At 33.7% G+C, this 24,926-nt stretch overlaps 1 protein-coding gene and 2 non-coding genes across 4 annotated transcripts in view; all 3 read left to right on the forward strand.

The window, feature by feature from the left end:
* Nucleotides 1-214: 214 nt before the first annotated feature.
* Nucleotides 215-288, forward strand: TRNAI-AAU (transfer RNA isoleucine (anticodon AAU)). Its single transcript has one exon. It is a non-coding gene; the product is annotated as a tRNA-Ile (tRNA).
* Nucleotides 289-6,313: 6,025 nt separating this feature from the next.
* Nucleotides 6,314-6,395, forward strand: TRNAL-AAG (transfer RNA leucine (anticodon AAG)). The gene has a single exon. It is a non-coding gene; the product is annotated as a tRNA-Leu (tRNA).
* A 1,976-nt stretch (nucleotides 6,396-8,371) lies between these two features.
* The window catches only part of sha (shavenoid), a 56,312-nt gene continuing 39,757 nt past the window's right edge, over nucleotides 8,372-24,926 (forward strand). For both annotated transcript variants that reach the window (XM_076125025.1, XM_076125026.1), the window contains exons 1-2: nucleotides 8,372-8,735; nucleotides 24,573-24,607. The gene's annotated coding sequence lies outside the window, so the exon portion shown is untranslated. The remainder of the gene's footprint in view (nucleotides 8,736-24,572; nucleotides 24,608-24,926) is intronic.

Below are 24,926 nucleotides of genomic sequence, written 5' to 3' on the forward strand. Positions count from 1 at the left end.
TGATGACGATAAATAATAAAGTGCATATTTGTTTTTCTCTAAACAACTATCACTTCAGTGCAAAAACGGCATAAGCAATGTTTCTTTAATTCCATCTTACGTCTTTTTTCCACTGTGATTGGTGTGATATGTGCACCTCAAAAGTGAATGTTAATCTTTAGTAGTATAGCCCTTTCGTAGATCCAGTCGTGTTATTCACACGTAAAGCGTCATCGGCCCATTAGCTCAGTTGGTTAGAGCGTCGTGCTAATAACGCGAAGGTCGCGGGTTCGATCCCCTCATGGGCCACAACATTCTTTTTGTAAAGGGAAGAAAAAATTACTACCTGTCTGTTATTCATTTCATTCAATAAGACGACGGAATAGATTTATGAATGTATTGGGGATACACAGGGTACCTTTTATTTGCATTGATTTTAGGTAACTTGGTTTATTTTTATTGTCTGTTGCTAGGAATATATAAACACTACCAGTTAAGTCAAAATAGATTATTTATATCCCAATATATGCTAAAAACGAATATCCTACATTCTTTTAAGATATTAAGTGCGACGAGAAGTTAGTAGTACCTATGATATTAAATCGATATTGGTACGAAGAAATAAATAATAAGTACGACTTAACTTTAAAATGCTGTTTTGGCTTTAATTCAGTTATTCAAAGACCTGCCTGAGTGACAGATTCAATATTGTTACAAATATAGACCAATGATTTTATAATATAATTTATTTAAGTATTCTGTTTAGAAATACAGTAATACAAATATAAACTATTATTACCACAGTAACAAGTTTAACAGTACGTTAACAGAGAACTAGGTGTAATATTTGTCAGTCAGTGAGTACGGCATTCTCTTTACCCGGTATTTACGATATTTAACTAAATATGAGGTAGAGTGTTACTACATGTTGACGGGCTTCACAGTCTGTCACTGTTTCGCGAAATACCTGTCAAAATAGACGAGGTAATTGTCATTATTGAAAGTACGCGTATGTCGCTTACAGGAACTTAAAGTAATATAGTAATTATATTACTAGCTCTACTGACTCTTTCCTGGTGTAGGTACCACTGATTGAGTTGCTACTGAAAAGCAAGTTTAAAGATAGGAATATATAGTAATATTTTGACACGATAATGTATCTCTTTGAAAATATTAAAGTACGAGCAAAAAGCTTTAGACCTTATAGTCTATTCCTTACTGATGATGGAGATGAGATGACGATGATACATGGATGATTATAAAAGACGACTGGTCGATAATGTTTGTAGACCAGAAAAAACTGTGATTTGAGTAAATAATTTTACTAAATATTGGAAATGAATTATGTCATGCGTTTTCCTGCTTCTTGAAAATACCTACGACACTCGCTAAATTGGGTCAGTCTTTCATACAATATTTATTTACAATCGATAGCGGTAAAGTATCGCCATAGAGTAAGATCCCAGAGCTGCCAGACCTACGTCATTTTAGCAAAGCTGAAATTTTGAGGATTGTTAGTATAAAGGGTCTGTTAAGAGGTATGCACATCCACTACCTTGAAAGCGGGGCCGTTTCTGAGGTAGCGCGGAGTGAAGGTGCGTAAAAAACGACCCAAACTACGTCATAGTAGCAAAGTTGGTTTTCAGATATGTTATTAATGATATTATGTAGAATTAAAATTGACTATTGCCAGACCGGTTCCCGGGGCCATTACTTCTGCCAGACGCCTTAAATGTTGTTAAAAAATGAGGTCAACTACGTCATAGTAGCAAGCCTAAATTTTATATATGTTATTAAAGGTACAATTTTAAGACCCCCTGTATGCGGACAGACCATTCCGCAGGGCCCTTTGTCCCCTAGACGCCATTAAACTTTCCCTATGAGTGCGAGAGTAAGAGCATTATTCATACGCATAAATGAAAAACAATTGAATTAAAAAAATAAAAATTGAAAAATTATTGAATACTAGCTGACCCGCGCATCTTTGCTTGCGTCACTTAAGAGAGATAGGTCAAAATGTTACATAAACGGGTTATGTAACATTTTTCACTGGTACTCTGCTCCTATTGGTCGTAGCGTGATGATATATAGCTTATAGCTTTTCTCAATAAATAGGCTATCCAACAGTAAAATATTTTTTTATTCGCACCAGTAGTTCCTGAGATTAGCGCGTTCACACAAACAAACAAACTTCTCAGCTTTATAAAATTAGTATAGATTAAAAGTACTTGGAGTGTTTAGGAAGATAAGTAACATTATTTTGGGAATTATTTTAAAAATAGATATGGTTTACACTAAAAATTATGAAAAAAAAATTGTAGTCATTCATCATCATCATCATTATCTGAGCTCTTACTTCCCTCATCAAATTGAATATTTAAATCATCTCCACCATCGTCTTCATTGTTACTTGAATTCTCTGTAAAAAAAAATGTAGGTAATGATGTTGAAAACAGTTACAAGTAGGTATATTGAAATAATTTATAGTTAAAATAAAATACCTAATTCGTTTTCAAGTGATTCGCTTACGAAACTTGGCAATTGGTCACCATCAAACCACTTAAAATGATAATGGTTATCCTTTTAGAACCCACCCTTTATTTGCGGGCTTAAAATGTTAGGACGCTTTATATGAGCATTACTCCAGACACCCGCAATATAATTTGCTCGTCGAAATTGTTGAAGCAATTCAGATTTACAAGGAGGTAAATTACTTGCGTCGAATTTTTTAACATTTTGCCGGTGGAATTTCTCATTCACATCGCCGACTGTATACGTGTTAATGAAAAGTTGTAGCCGTGCAGCATCTACATCAATTCAGCTCAGACCATTTAAAATTTTGAAGAAATCGCCAGAATATCAAGAAGCTTTTGTTCAATTCGGAGAAGTTGAATTATCTATTGATAAAGCGAAAGAACAAAATATATTTGATGTAATTCAAAAATTTATCTGCGAGTTATATAATGTTCCCGGATTAAAAGTACTTGGAATGTTTAGGAAGATACCTAAACATTCCAAGTACTTTTAATCTATACTAATTTTATAAAGCTGAGAAGTTTGTTTGTTTGTGTGAACGCGCTAATCTCAGGAACTACTGGTGCGAATAAAAAAATATGTTACTGTTGGATAGCCTATTTATTGAGAAAAGCTATAAGCTATATATCATCACGCTACGACCAATAGGAGCAGAGTACCAGTGAAAAATGTTACATAACCCGTTTATGTAACATTTTGACCTATCTCTCTTAAGTGACGCAAGCAAAGATGCGCGGGTCAGCTAGTATTCAATAATTTTTCAATTTTTATTTTTTTAATTCAATTGTTTTTCATTTATGCGTATGAATAATGCTCTTACTCTCGCACTCATAGGGAAAGTTTAATGGCGTCTAGGGGACAAAGGGCCCTGCGGAATGGTCTGTCCGCATACAGGGGGTCTTAAAATTGTACCTTTAATAACATATATAAAATTTAGGCTTGCTACTATGACGTAGTTGACCTCATTTTTTAACAACATTTAAGGCGTCTGGCAGAAGTAATGGCCCCGGGAAACGGTCTGGCAATAGTCAATTTTAATTCTACATAATATCACTAATAACATATCTGAAAACCAACTTTGCTACTATGACGTAGTTTGGGTCGTTTTTTACGCACCTTCACTCCGCGCTACCTCAGAAACGGCCCCGCTTTCAAGGTAGTGGATGTGCATACCTCTTAACAGACCCTTTATACTAACAATCCTCAAAATTTCAGCTTTGCTAAAATGACGTAGGTCTGGCAGCTCTGGGATCTTGGTCCACCACACTTTATAATAATATGTCGATTTCGCATCAATTTTGTTTCACTCGTGTCAAATTGATGACAGCGTACTCGTCATCTAATCTACCTGTCGTCATATAACAAGAGACTATTAAATAAATAAGTCCCACGGAACAAAGATTTGTAATATTGCGACAATAGTATAATTTACGTTACATGCTGGTAATGATATAGGTGAATGAAATAGGTGATAGAATATTCCAAATCGGTTCTATACTTTCGGAGCCTATTCATTACAAACAAACAAATATGAATCAAATCCTACTTTATTATATTGTTAAGTATAGATTAGCACAATGATAAAAATTAAAATTCTCTAATTTTGGTCACTCCATTCACAAAACTGACAATGATGATAATAATATCCTCATAACACATCTTCTAAACCAAAACCCGGACTTTTATTACGACCTAAACGTCAGATAGTTGGTAAAATTTGTTAATACATCTTATGATCCTTTACACTTACTTATACACTTTAAATAATGGACCAAAGTAACTGCAGTTAAATGGGTCTTGGACCATATAGTTTTACTAAAAAGGAGGAGTCGTAAAATGCAGCTCGTAATAAGATATGAAATATAGAACAGCCAATATTATCTACAGCTGTTTCACAGCTCTCTCTAAGCCAACTATATTATCATCGTTCTACCTAAAGGATTAGACCAGCGTTCTTTAAACTTTTCCAACTTTTGAACCCATAGAAAATCCAGCACAATCGCAAGGACAACTTGCCTAAGTAACAAAAAAACTGCGCTACTAAAGAAGTCTAATAAATAAAATTTTACAATAATATTTTACAATCCACAAGGTAAAGTCGCATACCTCTTTGCACACCCGTAACTAGCGGCCTTCTGGGGCTCCGTGGAAGACAGGTTAAGAATCACTGGCTTAGACAAACAAATCCTTAGAAATTACATGTAAAACTATCACTGGGCACTGGAACCAGTATATTGACAAGATCTTAAGCTGAAATCCGCACTTTATACTCAAACGCTATTGACACCAGTTTCTATCGACTTTTACAACATAAAAATAATGTTTCTAGCGATATCGCCAAGGCGTAAATCGAATAATGTGAGTAAGTATCGATTGGTGCAACAGAATATTCAAATTAAGAAGGTAAAGCTTATGGATAAGAAGGTATTGGAGATTGTTCTAGACTTTCAAAATAACGGACATGGTTGGTGTTGCAAGCATATAGAATAGTTTTCAAGATATACTAGGTATTTAAGTAAATATATACGTACGTTTAATAATACATACCTACATACATGGTTACATTATCTTTTTAGTTTATTATTTTCACAAAGTGTTAAATAATATACGAATTACGATACCTAGGTAAATAGTAATTTTCTAAAGTTACACTTTTCTTTTTGCAACTTTCTGTAGAAATGTAACGAAACTTATTCTGCCGTCGTAAATGTAAACACAGTAACTTAAGTTACTGTGTTTATAGTTTGTTTAGTTCTTTAGAATCAGGAGACCGCGGGCTATTTGAGAAAGTTTTCGGTTTGTTTGTACGATGGATAGTTACCGAAATACATTAAATAAAAACACAGTATTTTTACAAAAAAAAACATTTTTTTTAATAAAAAATACAGTATCTGTGTTATTTTAAATTAAATAACAGTATCTCACTACTAACTGTGTTTTTTTAACGTGAATAGATTTACATTTCTTTTTTTTTGCTTGACTATAACACGGCTTCTTCAGTTACTGTGATTGCGTATAAAATATTGTTCAAAGATAAACAACAAATACTTGAATAAATCACAGTATCTCATTTACTGTATTACTGATTTTATACGTATTTCTAAGAAACATAGTTATAACACAGTATGTACATACTTACTGTGTCGTAATTCCCCTAATGTTAATATCTTTACAAAGTTACAACACAGTAATAGGTAAAACTTGGTTACAACACAGTAACCGTTGAGTTACCGTGTTGTAACTTAAAAAAGAAAAAAATATTATATTATTACCCTAGCTTAAAACACATTATCTAATTTTATTATTTATACAATAATAATATACTAGATATATATATACAGAATCAAAGATTTAACTATATACCAACATTAAAAGTTGCATGAAATAATATACAATAATTAGTATCTTCATGAGAGCAAAAATTAACCATTAAACTTCAACCGCGTTTTTCTCAAAACGCATATTTTGAAGTTACTGTGTTTAGATTTACGACGGCAGTATTATTGTATGAATGTTACATTTTGCGTTAATTTGTAAAAAAATAGTTGGTTTTTGTAGAGCTGTTTATGTATTTTAACATTAGTTAGTTGAAAAATATAAAAGTTTAGCATAATATTGTTTAATTCATGCTTGTTGTTGTAAGTAATGGATATTTTAAGATGCGTTTTTGATATTTACCTATTTAAAAACTTTAATACAACACTGCGGGATAGTGTGAGAAATGGGGTCAAATAAAAATAGAAAATACAACAAAAAAAATCAGGGAACCAATTTGTCTATTTCAGACGATTTGTCAAGTGGTAGCGTGGCCGAGCGGTCTAAGGCGCTGGTTTAAGGCACCAGTCTCTTCGGAGGCGTGGGTTCGAATCCCACCGCTGCCAGAAATCTTTTTGTTACATTTCCCATTAGCATTACAGTTTATCGACCGAAATAATAAGATACGACAAATTGCCATTTGTTTCCTTTTAACTAAATGTCAGATTAAAAATTATAATAAACTAGTAGTTTGTAATAATAATGGAACATTTTGTAACAGTTAAATTAGCTACTATTGAGCGATCAATCAAATTTGACAGCAAACTAACAAATCAATTGACTTAACTTGTAATCATTGATTGAAGACTTTAGTTAACCCCTAATGATTACAAAATGATTACAACTTAATAATAGTGATGTGAACTTAATGTTATAATATCGAGTAATGTTCAAATATCGAAAACAAATTTTATTTTAAAATGTTATTAAACCTCAAAAAATGTATTCCTGTTTCTACTCTACATTAAATTCCCACAAATGAGATAACATTGATTTTTGTTATAATTATACATGTCAATATTCATAAGCAACACATTTTCACAACTTAAACCCGTTAAATGTGATAGTCTTCTGTATCAACTAGTGTAAATTTACACAATATTTAATGAAAATTATTTACCGTATAAAGTTTTCGGCCAATAAAAAAATTGTAATTAGATGTGAGAGACAATGCACAACTATAAAAAAATGCTCGACATTAAAACATATTTTAGTAATCTAAACATAATCGATAAAAATAAAGTACAGTACCTCGATTCTCTACTACTATCGACTACCGACAACCGACCTGTCATCGAGAAATTTTGTATGAAAATCTGTTCAGCGCCTCTGACGGGCGTCGTAGAAACTTTTGTGGCAGTACATTCTAAATGTCAAAATTTCGATAGCTAGCCGGTTGTCGGTAGTCGATAGTGGAAGAGAATCGAGGTACAGCACTACAAAGTTTGACGCCTTCTGCGTGCGCTAGTTTACCGCACAAAGGCAGTAACTCACATTGAATTCACTGAATCGTAGTTGGAACTTCTGACAAGTGCGTTCTAATCCCACCCATACAACACCGGGCTTTTAATTGATATGATGGGCATTAATCATCATCAATAGCAGTTTTAATTCGATATTAATTTAACGACGTACGTTTTTTTATTGCTGTACAGTTCAAGTTCGATTTGCAATTACGGGTCATTATCATTGAAATCGGTGATTTATGGGCTCTAGTGATCTCTTTCCGAGAATTTGGATAGAGTTTATTTCGCAATTGACTTTCTTGTGCGTTGAACGAAATTTTAACTAGTCTAGATAAAGAATTATAGCACATTTTCCTTATTGAAATAGACTATGTGAAAAAAATGTTGTAAAAAGTGGTATTGCAATCAAACATTCCGTGACACAATAAAAATACATTTTAAGTACAAGTAAAAATTATAACAATCGCTTACATTAATGTTGTTACTCACTAGAAAGTTTACGATTACTTAAATCAAGGTAACAGACCTACAAAGTTACTAAGTAAATAACTGTTACCCAACTTATTGCACTTGTTCAAGTCCTTCTCGTGGCTTTATTTCAACCTTCGTAAAATTAAGTTTTACGATATCTGTGATATACGCGTCTAGCAGGTTTAACCTGCATTTGACCGGTTTCATCTCCCTGTACTGTTGTTATTATTTCCTCTAAACTATGTAAAAGTATCACATTTTGCTGGCACGTACCTTATTGTATTATTATGTACTCCATCCTAGCGGTAAACTAGATCTTTTGGCCTTTTACTTGAAATAAAATACGATTGTAGTCGTTTTATATAATTCAATTATTAAAAGATTTAAATATTGAAGCTTTTATTAATTGATCTTAACGCTATAAAAAAATACGCAGACTGAATCTGAGCACGCATGTCTTAATAATAACCAAAAGGACATTAATACGCTATTAGCAATGTCCAACGGCGCAATCGAAGTAAGAGAAATAGTAAAACAATTTGGCGGCACGTAACCGCGAGCGCCGCGAGTCCGGTGCAATACCACATGTCCGCAGATGAGTCGCATTCGCATCGCACAGGTGCTCTCTGCATCCACACGCCATTTATCCGACACTCGCGGTACCGGCGAGTCACGTCGCCAGCGCACTCCCCGGGGACACACGTGCTCGCGAATACTCGAATACACGATCACAACACTACGCATTCTTTTTTAAAAAAAGAATAATAGTTGAAAATAATTCGCGTTCTATTTTCGGAATTGAAAAATAATAATGCCCTCACAAGTGCTCTATGGCAAAAAATATAAACAGTGGACTTTATCAATGTGAAAAGATTTTAATTTGATTTATTATCATCAGTAAACATCGCAATGTACCATTGTTCCTGCATTTGAGAGGTCGCACGGTCTTCTTGAAGAACCAATTGTTAGGTAAGAATGTTTGTAAATTTTCATTAATGGTTGCGATAAATTAAATTGATTATGTATGAATGGAGGTGTAATATTAATGGAGTCTAAACAAAGATTCCCAATTAGTTGTTTTACCATAAGTATCGCATTATTTTTGTGTTACTTACATAAATATGAATGCAAATGAAAGTGTTTAATATGTTTCTGTATAAACAGCGTCATTTGCATTTGCGAAAGTAGCGACAGTGTCTGGGGAGGAAATGGTTTTGTAATAATACTCAACATTTTGGAACTTTTATAACCGTTTATGTAAATGTATTTCTGAAAACATCTGTAGTTTCACATTTGATGTTATAACAGATGTCATGGGATTAATGGACAGACGATTAATGCAAAGCATGTTCACATTTTGCAACTATCTCTTTTATTTATCATTTTGCTGCAGGCTCTACATCATCATAAAAATACATTGCATTAAAAGACACTTAAATTAGTCAAAACATTCAAACCGATTTTTATGATACAGAATTTTAAGCTAATTTTGTTTTCATTACCGGTTTTCCGTTTGTCAAATGCAACTACTGAAAAAAGCCGGAAGATTATGCTACAGTATTTTTCTCGTAACACCATGCGTAAGACGAGAGGGGTCAGTCACTTGCACGTATAATTACTGAGTGAAATAATTACACACCCTGTTTAACCCAGGGTTATGAGAGAAAGTGTTAAGAACCTTTGAGATTATACTCATTTCGTTCAAATACAAGCATATACACGAATTTACAATCGCCTTTAAAATAAACAAATTAAAAAAATATATTCTTACCCTGACTATCCTTATATATATAACTCTTCTGTAAGTGTGTATGTCACTGAACTTCTCTTAAACGACTGGACCGATTTTGATGAAATTTTTGGTGTGTGTTCAAGGGCATCTGAAAATGGTTTAGATTCACAATTTTGTCCGCTGGACAACGTCTGTCGGGTCCGCTAGTTATATAAGTAATTGTAGAGTGACGATATTGCACAATTACAACAAATTTAATGAATTAATTTGTTCTCTTGTTATCTACCCTACAGTATGCTACTAATTTACTACGATGGTTTTATCACAAAAATCATGCATACATCATCTTTTTGCTCTCAACTGTACATACAAGTACATAGATATGCATGTGTTTAAACATATTTTTTACATGTATGTGTATTTAATTATTAGTTTGAGTGTGTGCGGTTGCTTCCGATAATATTGTTCCGTTGAGTTCCCACAAGCAGCCAGGCCATAGTAAAAAGCAGTGCTCTCGATAATTAAGTGAAGATAATTGAGGCGCAAGCTCCACAATACATTTTGATGCGGTATTTCACGATGCTAAGATTCTAATTAGGTATTCTATTATAATTACTTTCTATTTGATTGATGCCTATTTTTAGGAGAATGATTGACGATTTTATGAGAACGGTTGAGATTTTAAAGGTCGCAAAATAATTATATCGCAAAATAACAATGTATCATGCTCTACATTTAGCACGTTACTGAAGGAAAACATTGTATTGAAAAATCCGTACACGTTTGAGAAATATTTAAACATTTCTTGGGGTGTGCAAAGCAAATCTCCCCAGATCACAAATAACCAGGGTAGTGGACTCAAGATCTAATCCGTACCTAATTTCGTGAGTTCTCTGCGATGGGACAGAAATGGGCTAAATCTATCTACTTCATACTAGCTGAGCCGCTACAAGATCAAACAACTCCTACCGTCTTATTTTCTTAACTCGTTACAACTACATTCATAGTTTTATACTCAGTTTATCTATATTGTTATTATACATTATACAATACCTCGATAATAATGACTTGACTTGACTTTCCTTCAACTGCAGCAGTGACCGTTGTGTGGGTAAAGTTAATAAGAGCTCATAGTAATTTTATGAGTCGGGTAACCGCAGTATACATAATATGCATGGTTTCTTTATACTATAGTTCTTGATTTTGTAGTTTAGCATAAGCTAAACTACAAAATTCAAATTTGTTCAAATTGTTCAAATTTGTTCAAATTTGTTACCCCAAGGATAACCTTGGGGTAACAAATTTGAACAAATTTGAATTAAATCTGGCATGGAGATAGATAATATCCCAGGGACGTATTATACGGCAGTGGTTGTCACGACTCTACCAGTGCGTCGGGAAGTCGTGGGTTCGATTCCTACACGTAACAAATATTTGTGCAATCCACGAATAATTATTTCAGGTCTGGTCGTACTTTGTGTTCTTTGAGTGTTTGTTTGTAGATTCCCCACGTTAAAAAAGGGTTGTCTTTAAAAAAAAGGGATGATATTATTAATTTAAACTGGTAAACGCTAAAAAATCTCTAATTAGCGAAGAAGTGAATCGGCAAACTTATCTGTGAGCATACTATAAAGCTATAACTCTATTTTGCATTGGCAATTATACATAATTTATAGCCCTGTTGTCCTAAAGGTGAATTTATATGTTAGTAGGTATTAAGCAAGTGTCAATATTTCACCTAAATCCGTGTCTAGACTAATAAGTCTAGACACGGAAGTTTTATAAAGATTTAATATATTAAGATAATAATCTTAATATATTAAATCTTTATAAAACTTTCTTCGTTACCTAAATTCCAGCAAAAAGATCAAAGTATGAGATTAATCAAAGAACGGATTATCCATGAATGAATAAGTACAACATTCTTGGAAACTTAAGTGTCATTTGATTTAGAAACTAGACATAACTTTAATCACCTTGCAATATTTTTTGCATTCCGTTATACAAAGGAAGAAAAATTATCGACAATGTTACTATTTTGTAGGGTTCCGTACCGAATGGATAAAAACGGGCCTCTAAAATTAAGACTCCGCTGTCCGTCTGTAAGTCTGTCTGCTAACATGCAGTAGTTTAGTAACTATGAAAGCTAGATAGTAGAATTTTCCCAGAGGATTTGCTTCGGTCGCTTATAACAATCAATTGTAAAAACAGCATAAGATAATAATAGAATTTTCCCAGATGATGTATTTCTGTTGACGCTATAAAAACAAATAATAAAAACAGAATAAGCTATTTAGGAGATTTTCCATATAAACGTTTGGTTTTTAGATATTTCTTAAAGATAATGGTAAGGAACCCTTCGTGCGCGAGTCAAACTCGCATTTAGCCAATTTTATATGAGACACACATTTTTAACTGTCATCAAACAAATCGATGATAATTAAAAATTTGATTTAGTGATCTAGGAATATATGGGTCTGATCGTATTCTTCTGTAAGGTCAAGGTACATATTAATTAAGATGGCAATGCAAATTGATAAATGATCCGGTCCATCAAAAGGTTAGAGTTAATAACAACTTGATAAACATAAGTCATAAATTCTATGACATTTTGAAGTTAGTATAAACAGGATGTTGCATATTCCTGTTAATTTATGTACCTTGATGAAAAAATAAAGCCTTATTTAAATGTCAACCTAATAAATTTGTGTTGAAGAACAATATATGATTATTGTCTTATTTAGCACAGGTCTGCTGTCAGTAGAAGTTAAGATAGGTCATCTATTAATTTGGATAAGTAAAGATGGGCAGAATGGTACTCTTTCAAGTTTCAAGCATTCAGATCGCGATGACGCCTTTAATCATTTCTAATGTAAGCCATGACATAAAGGTTAGCATGAAAGTTTTAGCAGTGCAGTTATGCAATGTATTTCATACACCACTGTCTCCAATCTCCGAGTGGTGATATATTATAAAAAAGGTTAAACTAAAAGTAACTTATACAGTTTTACTAGAATTCAAGAACGAATATTTTGAAAGGCACATACCTAATTACGCCTAAGTTTTAGCTGCTTGTTTCCAAATATAATAATTGTTGTCACTTCAAGTGTTAAAAGATCGATAACCTCAAATATTTTACAGTAACTTATTACATATCGTTACTGGTTAAGCGTATTAATTTAATGATTTGCGCATACGTAAGTGCGGGCGCATTTGTCTTCTTATTATTTATTTATTTGAATATCATCACCAATAATCAGCTTCCAGTAATGATGTCGATCAGTTAGTCAAAATGCGCTGCAAGTTGAATGACCCAGTTAATTGACATTATGAGGGAGTACAGACAACATTAGTTACTTCTAAGTAACTTATGCAGATGTTCGAACATTGTAAGAAGAATCATATAAAAAACAGAGGTCGTTTGCAAGACTCATTCTTACAATATACTACTATATTTAGGTACGCCTGTAAATAAGACGTTTTAAGATAGTACGAGGATTTAGTTGAGATGTTTGGATCAAAGATATGTATGAAGTTACGTTAAATGCACGCGGTAGATAAACTTTGCTGTAGGTACGGCGACGTTGTAGAGTCATATTGTTGTCGTTGGAATTTTTTGCGACTTCTTATTTTGAAAAGCAATAGAAAAGTGACCGATGGATTAAACGTATTGTTAATACACTCAAATTCCAAGATGGTTACAAAACACCGGAACTAAAACACTAAATTCTTTAAACCAATAGAAGCATAGCAAAAAACCGCTTTTCCATTTTTGTAATAATTGAATACATGCAACATAAACACAATAATCTTTTCAAAATTGGTGCTGACGGTACAAAATACATAGTCAAGTATGTTTGACTAGGCCTTTCGACCAATATAGTTGTAATGAGACAGCTCTAATAACAGACTCGGTGGGTCTAAATAACATAACCGTGCTTTATCTATGTTCATAAGAATATCGGCTCGTTACGCGCTCGTATCGTGTAATTTGATTGATTAAAGACGATGCGAAGAATGTGACGGAATTATATTGAAGAAGTTACAACGGTATTCTTTTGTGAGATATTCTAAATCGATTTTGATAATCATATTCGAGGTAGTACTAATTTGATGTCGGTTTTGTGTTTGCCTTTTTTTGAAATTGGTTATGTATTTCCGGTGTTTTGTTATGTATTTTATGAGTAAGCTTTATTTCTTAATTCGTGTTTTTTTAATGGGTTCTTCTACCTAATGGTAAAGTCTAGCACCCTTTACTTGTATTGGTATGATTAAGGACTCCTCTACACTTCAAGGCAGCATGCCAAGGCAAAGTTACCAAAAGTGAGAGCTTTGATGTACATAGGGATTTCACTGGACCTGAGAGAACACCTTCTCCTGTGTGTACATAACGGGACAAAAAACATTCAAGTTATAATAAATCATTTACTGAACAATGTTATGCCGGAACACTATTTGTTAACTATCAAAAGTCTGTAACCTGCCTGTTTTAATTAATGTCTCGTGATGCAGCTCTTACGTCAGTAAATGTTCACCCATCCATAGTGTGCACCCGGTGTTTGCTACATGCGATGCCCGCCCCCTATTACATGGGACTAGTTATCAGGTCCCATGTTACACTACTTTGTAACGTGGGACTAATAATCACCTTGAGGAAAAGTTACATTACGAAAAACAATAGCTGCTTGCTTCCTGAAGTTATAATTTGTGTATTAAACATTACACATTGTTTAAACTAAAGAACTGACTAACCACAACAAGTTGAAAAACTGAGTCCAAATATAAGTATTTAAAATATTTAGGTATCGGAAAAGCTCTTAGCACTAATTAAGAAACTTTTTTAGCATCTATACACAAGGAAAAGTGAGATTTCATTTGGCTTTTCGTGTTGTCATATTCATTATTTCTTGCTATCTTTTCTACTCAATGCTATATTAGATAGAACTGTCTTATTCGAACTATGACTTCAAATGGCTAATACTCATGACTAATTAATAGAAATAATATAATTTAATACGCTGTGTGTAACATACCCAGAATCTAATCATCAGGCAGAAGCTATGCCCCATGGCCCATGGTAACACACTCTCCACAAAAAAAGACTAGCTATTATTGTATAGGAAGTGTTTACCTTTCTTCAAAGCAATTATTATAAGTATGAAGGTTTTCCAAGAGTTGTTCTAACTAGTTAGTGCTTACAGTAGTCACAGACGATCGCGCGAGCTCACCCACTGTAACTATCTATTATAGACGACTATTGTGCCGCTCTTTATGTAATTTACAATTAATTATTGCACTGATTATACTCTGTATGCGCATATTATTATCTCAACCAACAATCGCAGAGGAAATAATAGGTTTTTTGTGTAAATGTATGTTGTAAAAATGATATAATACTGAAGTTGTTTTATTATGGCTATTGGTCATTTATAATTGTTGTTCTTTTGATAAGTGTGCCATAAACTTAATCCTTTACTGTATCTATTACACTACTAGTGGATAGGCGCGTATTTACTCTTAACATTAGAAAGATTAATCTTAGGGATGATTGGTAGATACAACAACCATCTACCAAAACATTTAGCCACAAATTATATTATTAAAATTTATCCTTGCCTCTTTTGCTTCTGAAGTAAGTCAAAATGAACCATAATAGCGAAATAATATATCCAATACCTACATCATTCATATGGTCTCAAAGAAATAATAAAAAATACATGACTTTCAAAAAATTGGCAAAAGAAACAGTCGAATTGAGAACCTCCTCCTTTTCTTGAAGTCGGTTAAAAACTGGGTACCACTAATAAATTATATGGCAAGCGATAAATCCGATCTTTCACTCAGTGGTTTCTACTTGCATAGAAACATTGCAATAAATTTTATATCAGATACGATGAACTTTATCGAGAAACTTTCTTTCCGATGTTGAATTCAAATGTCCGAATTTCAATATTGTGCAATAACTTTTACTGTTCGTGAATTCATTCGATCTTCATGCGTCATATTATGCTTAGTTTAGAGTTTTTTGTTACCAAATCTTTATTTTTAGCGTGAAACTACTGAATATTGAAACGTGAAACTATTATGAATAGTAGACAGGTGATTGTGCAACTTTGCAGATTTGTTTTGTTGTTTATGCATAATTTAAAGTGAAGTAAAATTGTACTGTGTATCATAAAAATAAGTAGGTAAGTTCTGCGTGGAAGTAACATACAATCATAGATTCAATCGACATCTTTAAAACCTACTGGTCAACGCTTACTAACAGTAAATAGCATTATAATAATTTGTACATAACGATCTCTGCAAAAGAAACCATAAAATTATTACAAAAAACGGTCATTACGATGATGACGTCAAATACCGATACCGCACTTTTTACCGGTATCAAGCCCTGCCTACATAACTTATCGTTTACCGCCTTCAAACCTTTTTAGGTTAATACACGCCACAAAAACAGATGAAAATCCGCCATACATAATGTACTTAACTGTACATAGATGGTATTATGTTTACGTACCGCCTCTGCGAAGTGCAGAAGGCGTTACCAGATGGCTGTGGCCAATGTGGCCGTCATAACGGTCCGTGAGGTGTTGGTATCCCCACCTTCCGTCAGATGGACCACCGCTACTGAAGAACTGTACTTAGGTTGCGTACCTAAATATTTCGCGAGTTATGACCTCTGTGGCTTACTTTTAGCTTGTACTTGAACAGGATCTTTTACAGTGTCTCTTGATGCTTTGTAACTTATGTATTCATCGTTTATCGTCTACGTCCAGTCATCTTACAAGCTTCTCTATTTTTATGACTGGTCTCTGTTTTGCTCTACAAATCTTGTGTTCAACATAAGTAAGAAAGCAGAGGAACAGAAACTTTTAGCTTTCTTTCCGAAGATGTCTGTAGTGTAGATAGAAGCGGTCGTCAAGCACGAGTCGAGTGGGATTTCCACTCCGATCAGACTACTTGTATAAAGAAAAAGCGATATGTAGTTATTTTGGGTTAGTTGTTTTTTCATGAAATAGCAACACAAGATACTACTACAGAAAATTTAGTAGAAAGTTCTTGACTTGTCGGCTTCTCCATTGCTTCATATTGCAAATAGATAGCTTGTAATGTTGTAATGCACCAAACGGATGCCCTTAAGACAATATAAATCCGGGAAGTAACGGAGAAATGCCTGTTATACCGAGCTGATGTATTAAATGATCGCCAAAGGTTATAAAGCTCCTAGTTTACTTTGTGTTAAGGAAATGAACGTTACATCGGGATTGGCAAACAAATATCATTGCGTGAACAGTTTATTGCAATGCTATTAAAGTTCTTCTACGTGATTGATGTCATCCAAGGCGTATCGATGTTTAATAGTGATTTGTGAGGTTTCGAAAAGACCTAGAGATTCCCAAAAGCTGAACGTACAACTCTGTCATTTAATAAAATATCACACTGAACTCTATAAGGCACAAAATCTGTGCCATCTCTAAACGACTTTCATCTAAAATAATGACCATAAACTCACTTGCATTCCATAAAATCTTGACGCAACTCCAAGATATTCTAAGATGTTAATTGTGACAAATTAATTAAGAGAGATCGTTGCGCACGCGCCGCCGTTACATTTGGTGGACCTATTATGGTCAATTCGGTAACGGCACCGTAACGAGTGGCTAACGGACGATATTTCATTATAGCACGCGATATTCTCTAACTGCTCTCGACATTTAGATCGAGTGATTTACTTTATACTGTTTTACATACTTCAGTACAGTTTGCCGAGAACAGTTTTGTTTACCGTCCACAATATTTACGCACGGATTTGTTCAAACTTACGGTTTTTTTCTTAATAGTGGCATGCGACCTTTTGTTTGACTTAGTCTTCACAAGTTGAGCACTTGAATTTTGTAAGATAATTTCGGAATATAGAAATATCTCTTGAATGTAATTTTGTGGCTTATTGACTTTTGAGTGTGTGTAGTGTACGGTGGTTGAATGCTAAGTGGCTGATTCATTACCTGCAAAATATAAAACTTGATTTATGACATGTTTGCTGACCTGTTGGCTCGGCAACACATTTGTGGTCCTTTCGAATAATCATTGTTGGAGTATTGTTATGGTAGATGTATCCGTGAACGATGGTCGTGTGATAGTTTTGTCTCAGGGATGGTCATTACGATACGATATATGATACAACACTGAACGATATATCGATATATATTACGATATTTTGACCATACGATAAGCTACGATTTCGATCTCGTATTTTGATAAAATATCGAATTTAGCGTTTCGCATCGAAGTTGATATCGATTAAAATGGACGCGATAATATCGCGAATCGATAGGAAAATAAGCGATACAGTTGCGATTCGATACATCGATGTCATAGATCTTTTTGGCATCTCTTTGTCTATTCGTTTCATATCCCAGGTTTAGGGAGCACCTTGTAATGTATGAGTATGAATAGTCAAAGATTTATAAGACCGGCGATTGATACCAGTAAGTTTTGAACGTGATCATGAAATACGAACATAAGCTTCAAGTTACTATTTCTAGTTAAAGCTTTCTTATTTTCGTTAAATAAAACACAATGCATTAATATCAATCTACGTTGAAAAAGCCATTGTATCATTAGAACATAAAATACATCGATCTCCATCATACATGTGATTGCAATGCTTAAATGGAATCCAATAAATTCGATATCACGAAGGCGACATAAAATTCAAAGGGTCGTCATAGACAATGAAGTACTAGTCTTATAGACGGTCTATAAACGTTCACTGTATAATAGAATAGATCTTAATAATCGATGAATTTCTGAAGGGCGCCAGACGACCGATAAAAAAAGTTTTAAAATCTATGGGAAAATATTGACCTGTTTTCAAAGTGTAGTTTGCCCAGCAGTCGTTTACTGTCAAAGTAGTTAAGTTATAATATAGATTATGTTCTCTTTACTAGGAGGTAGATTCACGAAGTACAACGGGTATTTTACGAGTTGATCGCCCGTAAACGCGTTTATCGTTTATTGATTTAAGTAAATTATACAATGTTGTAGTTTATAAACAGTTTTCTGCACTAAATATGCTCATTAAAACATTCTATATTTGTCATATGTAATGCCTTTATTAATATTTTCAATATGAACAGCATCGAAAGTAAAGTAATTTACTTGTAAATAAATGTAATAAATGCTCCTAGTAGCAGAATGTCTAATTACGACCATAGACTTTCAAACGGTCTGTCAACGCACCGCGCATGGCAATAAAATTACACTTTAATCTATCGTAACTGGCCGTAAAGAATATTGTTTGGTATATTTATTTAACTAGCAACACTAATGTGCGATCACGTTTACGATTATGCTACAACACCAGCGGAAAGCCGGCGCATGCGCACGCGCCTCGCATAATGTCTGTTCCATGAAACACACGATCCCTTTTCTCATAACTTTTATTCATACAAATCGTTACGTATTTTACTGTCGTTTACAATCTTAATGTACTAATTAGCTGGCTAATTTCGTCCATAAAGCCAAATTTCGATAAATATAGGTGTGTTCCTTCCTGTTACAAAACTTTGGCATTTAGAAATAGAAACTTGTGTAGGTACTCATCAGGATTTCCTTTACTTTTAAAGATGGTATCTTCAATGTGAAAGTGTTTAATTAGAATAGCAAAGGATAAGGCTATATGGCAGCAAATAGTCTAGACTAATAGACTTCTAAATTACATAGGTATTTATAAAATGAGTTCATAGTTTTTAATATGTTATGACTGGATTGTTATCTAGGAATTGAGCGCAGGCGTCGAAACATACTATTTTACTAATTTAACTGAAAAAAGTGTATAAAGTAAGTGGCTCGGTGCTGGTTATTCAGCGTACATAGTTAATTTGTACGACAGGACTCTCGATTCAAACGAATAAAGCCTGTTTTCTTGACGTCCGTTTTTTGTTCGACCTCAAAGTAGAGACATAAATATGTAAATAGCATTGAACATCTCACGCAAAACCTATAAAGCAGACAACACGTGGAAGTAAAACAATAAACTCATTACAATTACCGAATGTTCCGTCGAAATGGAAATGAGGTATAATAGGAACGCGCCTAGACACATCACGGTCTAGTTGTTTAGACAAAGTAAAAGTCGGGCGCTATCACGACTTTGTCAATGCGCACTTCGCATAGTAAATGCGATATTAATTGTTTCGTCTGCTGCTCCGTACTCTGCACCCATAGTAAGCCTTTGTTACGAATGCTATTTAAAACTGTGTGTAGTCTTCATTGTCTCGATCTACTTCCTCACTCGCTAATTTGTTTAACAAATTATTATATTATCATTTTATGTAATTGAACTTAGTATTTATTCAAAGTTTGTTTCATTGTTATATAATTTCTTGATTCTAACTATTTATAGATGTGATGCGATGCTTGCATCTTTTATGAACTTTTAGAAAGCTTTAGAGTGAGTAGTAAAATACTTTATGTTACAGTATTTTGCGACTAATTATAACTAATTACTTTTTGGTTTAAAGAAATACTATAAAGCTTTTTATTTCGTGTTCGTAAATTCTCGAAAGAAAATACTGAGAGCAAAAACACACTGCCAAGCAGCCAAAATATTTGTACAAAACAATCTTATCAATAACTCGACGACTTTCGAACGTATCAAAAAAATCTTTATAGATATTTTGTTATTTACAAAGTACTCCACTGTACACGCGCCATCGTCTCGCATTTTTGGTGTGACCATTGATTTGCAAATAGCCAAATATTTTATCTTACGTTTCGCATTAGTAACACTGGGAAATACTAGAGAATGTAATTCAGATCACGGAGCATCGTGTTGTGAATTATAATGTACAAATTATAGGAGGAATACCCACATGGAAATGTCTAATGTCGACTTATAAATAACTCATTAAGTCATTATGACGTCATCGCAGAAGCGCGGATCAGAATAATTTCACAAACGAATCCTAAGTTAAAACGGGCAGACGTAGTTCTTTTTTTTTTTAGCATAGCGCGATTCTGGCAACTATGCTTTGCGACCATTAGGAATTAAGTTTAAGACACGTATTCCCAGTTTTTTTTATTTTATTCATAACTATATTCAATACAAGGGTTAAAACAAGGATAGAAGAGAGCTTTCCTAAACTCATTAACTTGTTAGTTCTAGTAAAGCATTTTTATTCGCAATAATTAATGCATTTAAATCGTTTAAATTTAGTCGATTGAAACGTATATGTTAATACTAGCCGACCCGCGCAACTTCGCTTGCGTCACTTAAGATAATCATAATTTTCCCCGTTTTTGTAACATTTTTCACTGTTACTCTGCTCCTATTGATCGTAGCGTGATGATATATAGCCTATAGCCTTTCTCGCTACATGGGCTATCTAACACTGAAAGAATTTTTCAAATCGGACCAGTAGTTCCCGAGATTAGCGCGTTCAAACAAACAAACAAACAAACAAACAAACTCTTCAGCTTTATAATATTAGTATAGATATGCCTGCTATTAATAAAACATCAGAATCAATGCAATCCAATTAATTAATGTTTTATGACCTTTTAATGGGTGATGTCATAATACAAATTTATAACTCTGCAATCTATTAATCAAAATATCAAAATAAATCAAAAATAAATGTAGAGCCACTTCGAAGTAAAAGAAAAAACAACATGCAATTTTATTAAATGTAATATCGCTAATTTTATTTTAAAAAAATATTTATTCTATATCGCAATACCTAATACCTATCTAGGAATTAAGTTTGTTGTAAATTGATGCAATTAAGAGTAAATTTCAAAATTGATTGCATTTAAGTCAAACCAGAGGATTAACTACTTTTTCGAAAAAGTAGAGTCAGTTTCATTTCCTGTACAAGTAAGGCAAAGTTCTCTTAATACTTATTTGTAATTATTTTACAAAACGTTGAACTTAATAAATAAGAAACTAATTAAGAAGTCATAAGCCAGTGAGTACGTGGCTCGTCTCGCGACGGTGACACGGGCCCTTGACCGAAGGTTGCATCTCTCCGCACTGTATGTCGTGCATTCAGTAATCTAACTCGATGCGGCAACGCAATTAAATGAATTAGTTAGAATATATATTTAAATTAGCCCCGTTCCGTGCTCCACTGCAGAGCAAAGGCGATTTCCAGCAGTCTTGGAAAGAATTCATCATACCACCGGATGGGCTTCTTAGATGGTTAGCTATTTGTCAGCTGAACAGAAACAGTCAGAAATTATCATTAATTTTCCTAGATTTTTGCCCATTTTAGCGCAATACAAATATACCTAACTTGTTACTTATTAGCTAAAATATATGATTTCCTGATCTTTTGAAATATCGTAAAGATTTAATAGCCACATATTTATATTTAATTTAATGATTTATTTACTTTTAAATTGGCCATCCGTTCCCATGACATTAACAATTTTACTAGCAGAATACGAAAATGATATATAAGGCCAATAAAAAGTAAAATGTGTGCCATGAATAAATTATGGCCAATGAACATCCTTAACAACATTGAACAACAAACAAATCTAAAGAAATAGTGAACGTTTTATAATTCTAGTACCAGTGAGAAAGAAGGTCAGTCAACGTCACGAATCATAAGAAAGATATCATTAAATAGGTCAGCTTATTAGCGCTATTCTCTGCAATTGGCAATATCAAAAGCTTGACATTTAAAATGTACTTCAAAATTAGTTCCCATCGCTCCCGCTAGAGGCGCTGATCAGGTTTTCATACAACATGTTTCGATAGGTAGTGGATGAATGAAATCGACCCTCGCATTTGTCTCAAGAGAGAGATGTTGTATTTGGAACTTCTGCATGTATTCCACAGACACTGTGAAGCACACACCCTCATTTACTACGCGGTGAGCATGCTTATTACACAATATTAGCCGCGATACGTTGCTCTTTGCAGTAGACTGTGGTTTTTTGAATTTACTCAACTGTGGGAAACTGGTTAGATTCGCGTAAGTAGATTGGTCACTTCTAGAAACTAAAATTAGATATTTGGTAACGAGGGAAATGAAACTAACTTACTTGTAGTTTTTAATCTATTCTAGAATATTCGGGGAAAGATTTATTCCGACAGATTTAAGTTTCCAAACTCTCAAACTTTATAAAGCAATCCTAACAAAATGGCACCTTTCCTAAAAATATTATCTTGCATTATTATAAAGTAGATTAATTATATTAATACTTCTAACACTATAGTTTGTAACAATCCAAGTACACTGGCTCCTAGAATGTAAAATCAAGAGCGTTCCACGTAATTTAAAAGACAACGAACTTAGATACACTGTAAGGGAATAACAACTGATGACATGTGTAAAAAACCAGGCAAGAACATCTTAATTGTACCTTTAGAACAATTATTTTTAGAATTATTATCAATCAGTCATCCATTTCCGGCGCAAAAAACCAGGAAGACGCGGCGAATGGGCAGTTATTCGGTACGCTCCAGTGCCACCCATCCTACCATATCGCACGCATAAGCGCACTCACCTGCCTCACTTCAACTCTCGGCGAATATCACCTCTAAATACCCGCACTTACGTCTACTCTCCGTGTTTCAAGCCCTCATCGGCCCCACAGTAATTGCTCTTTAAGTGAATGAACGCTACGTACTTTATTATTTGTAAAGCAATCATAAGTAAATTTATTCTATGTAATTAATTCTTCTAACGGTTTTTTAGGTTGAGGAGCAGATGCGTACAACACGAAAGTGCTATTACTTACAAGGCATTACCGGACGACACACCTTGTATTGGTGGTAAAAGTCATGGTAAATTTAAACAAACAAACATTATGTGAGGCGAGTGAATGCGCCTGTTTGTTATGTGCGACCACCCTATGACAATGGCCGTCAATACTGCCAGTTTCCCGCGAAACCTAGTGAATCGTAAAACTACCTTTGAGCTAACACGTTTTACCTTAACGAGTGACGATACCGTGCGAATGTTGACATCTTTACTACACTTAATCAAACATGTCAAACAACATAAAATCGTTTTCCTAGTAAAATTGATTTTATTGTCTATCTTCATTTTTATGGGGAACGTTGATAGTCGACGGATCTTTTGTGTTAGTAAGAGGTTATTTATAGAGCCTGATAAAATATATTATTTTGAATGAAGGAGACAGATTATTTAAAAACTAAGAAGATTCAGTCGTATAATTATGTGACAATGAGGAAGAAAAATCTGTCGACGATCTGATATATTTAATTTATTAATGTGTTAATCGTTATGAAAATAACTGCGATGTTATAATTATACGATTGCTAATTTAAAACGATGTGACATTCATTAGTTAAAGGTAAACCACTCTTGTCATCGTATAAATGATTATTCATTTGTTTATTTAACACTCCCGGATCTTGTGGGCTAAATATAATTATACGTAGTTGGTGCTTTTAACTCATTATTGTTCCATTTCTGGGCACTTGTCTCCTCCCGCAATGACAGATAAATTTAACATCGACTCTATCAAAGTGAAATTTAGTTATAATACCATAATTAATGTAATTTAAAACATTCTTGTAAGAGTGTCTCGTTTTAAAAAGTACGCTAAAGTCAAATGGACCCTCTTATTTTATAACAATAAACTTTAAATATCCATCGCAAACACACCTAGGAGAGATAGATTTGCAAGAAAAACGCAATAGCATTTGTCCAGCAGTAGAACACAGCAAAGCCCTAGTCGAATTCATTGGCTGGAACATTGACTACTGCAAACTAAATATAGGTTTATTTTAGTGTCCGTATAAAGTAACAGTACTAATAGAGATGAATGGCTATTCATTGGGCGGAGCTGTGAATACGCCTTCTGCGGACACGCGCGTCCGCGATTTTACTTACACCTGTTATTTTGTTATGTTGAATACAAGCAATGAATAATAATATTTATTGACCCTTTTATCTACATATTACTTTGTTTAATAAAAGATAGACTTACTTTAGTTCGATGTTGTTGATAGATCGCAACCTTAATTACAAAGTGCAAGAATTTTTGTTTAATTTAAATAGTTATAATCTTATCTTTTCTTTTTACAGGACGAACGTCAAAACCTACACGATGAAGATTTAAGGTAAGACAAGAAATATTTTAACACTTCAATATACAACACACATACATATTCAAGTTAACACCATATTTCATTTAATTTTAATTTAATTTCTATTCATCTGAGTAGAAACTTACTCCTCACTAAAGGGCTATCTCCACTTATGGATAATCTATCGTAAGGATTAGAAACAAGAACTATATCTAACATTGTAAAATCAAATCAAGGATCAAAATCCTAACACTTATTGGGTACAATGAAACCGGTCTATAAACTCATAACAGACGTACTTGATACATTGAACGAGTTACAAGGCCCGAGGGATGTCGCGTCGCGAGCGTTT

Source organism: Anticarsia gemmatalis, chromosome 17, assembly GCF_050436995.1.
Source record: "Anticarsia gemmatalis isolate Benzon Research Colony breed Stoneville strain chromosome 17, ilAntGemm2 primary, whole genome shotgun sequence".
NCBI lineage: Eukaryota > Metazoa > Arthropoda > Insecta > Lepidoptera > Erebidae > Anticarsia > Anticarsia gemmatalis.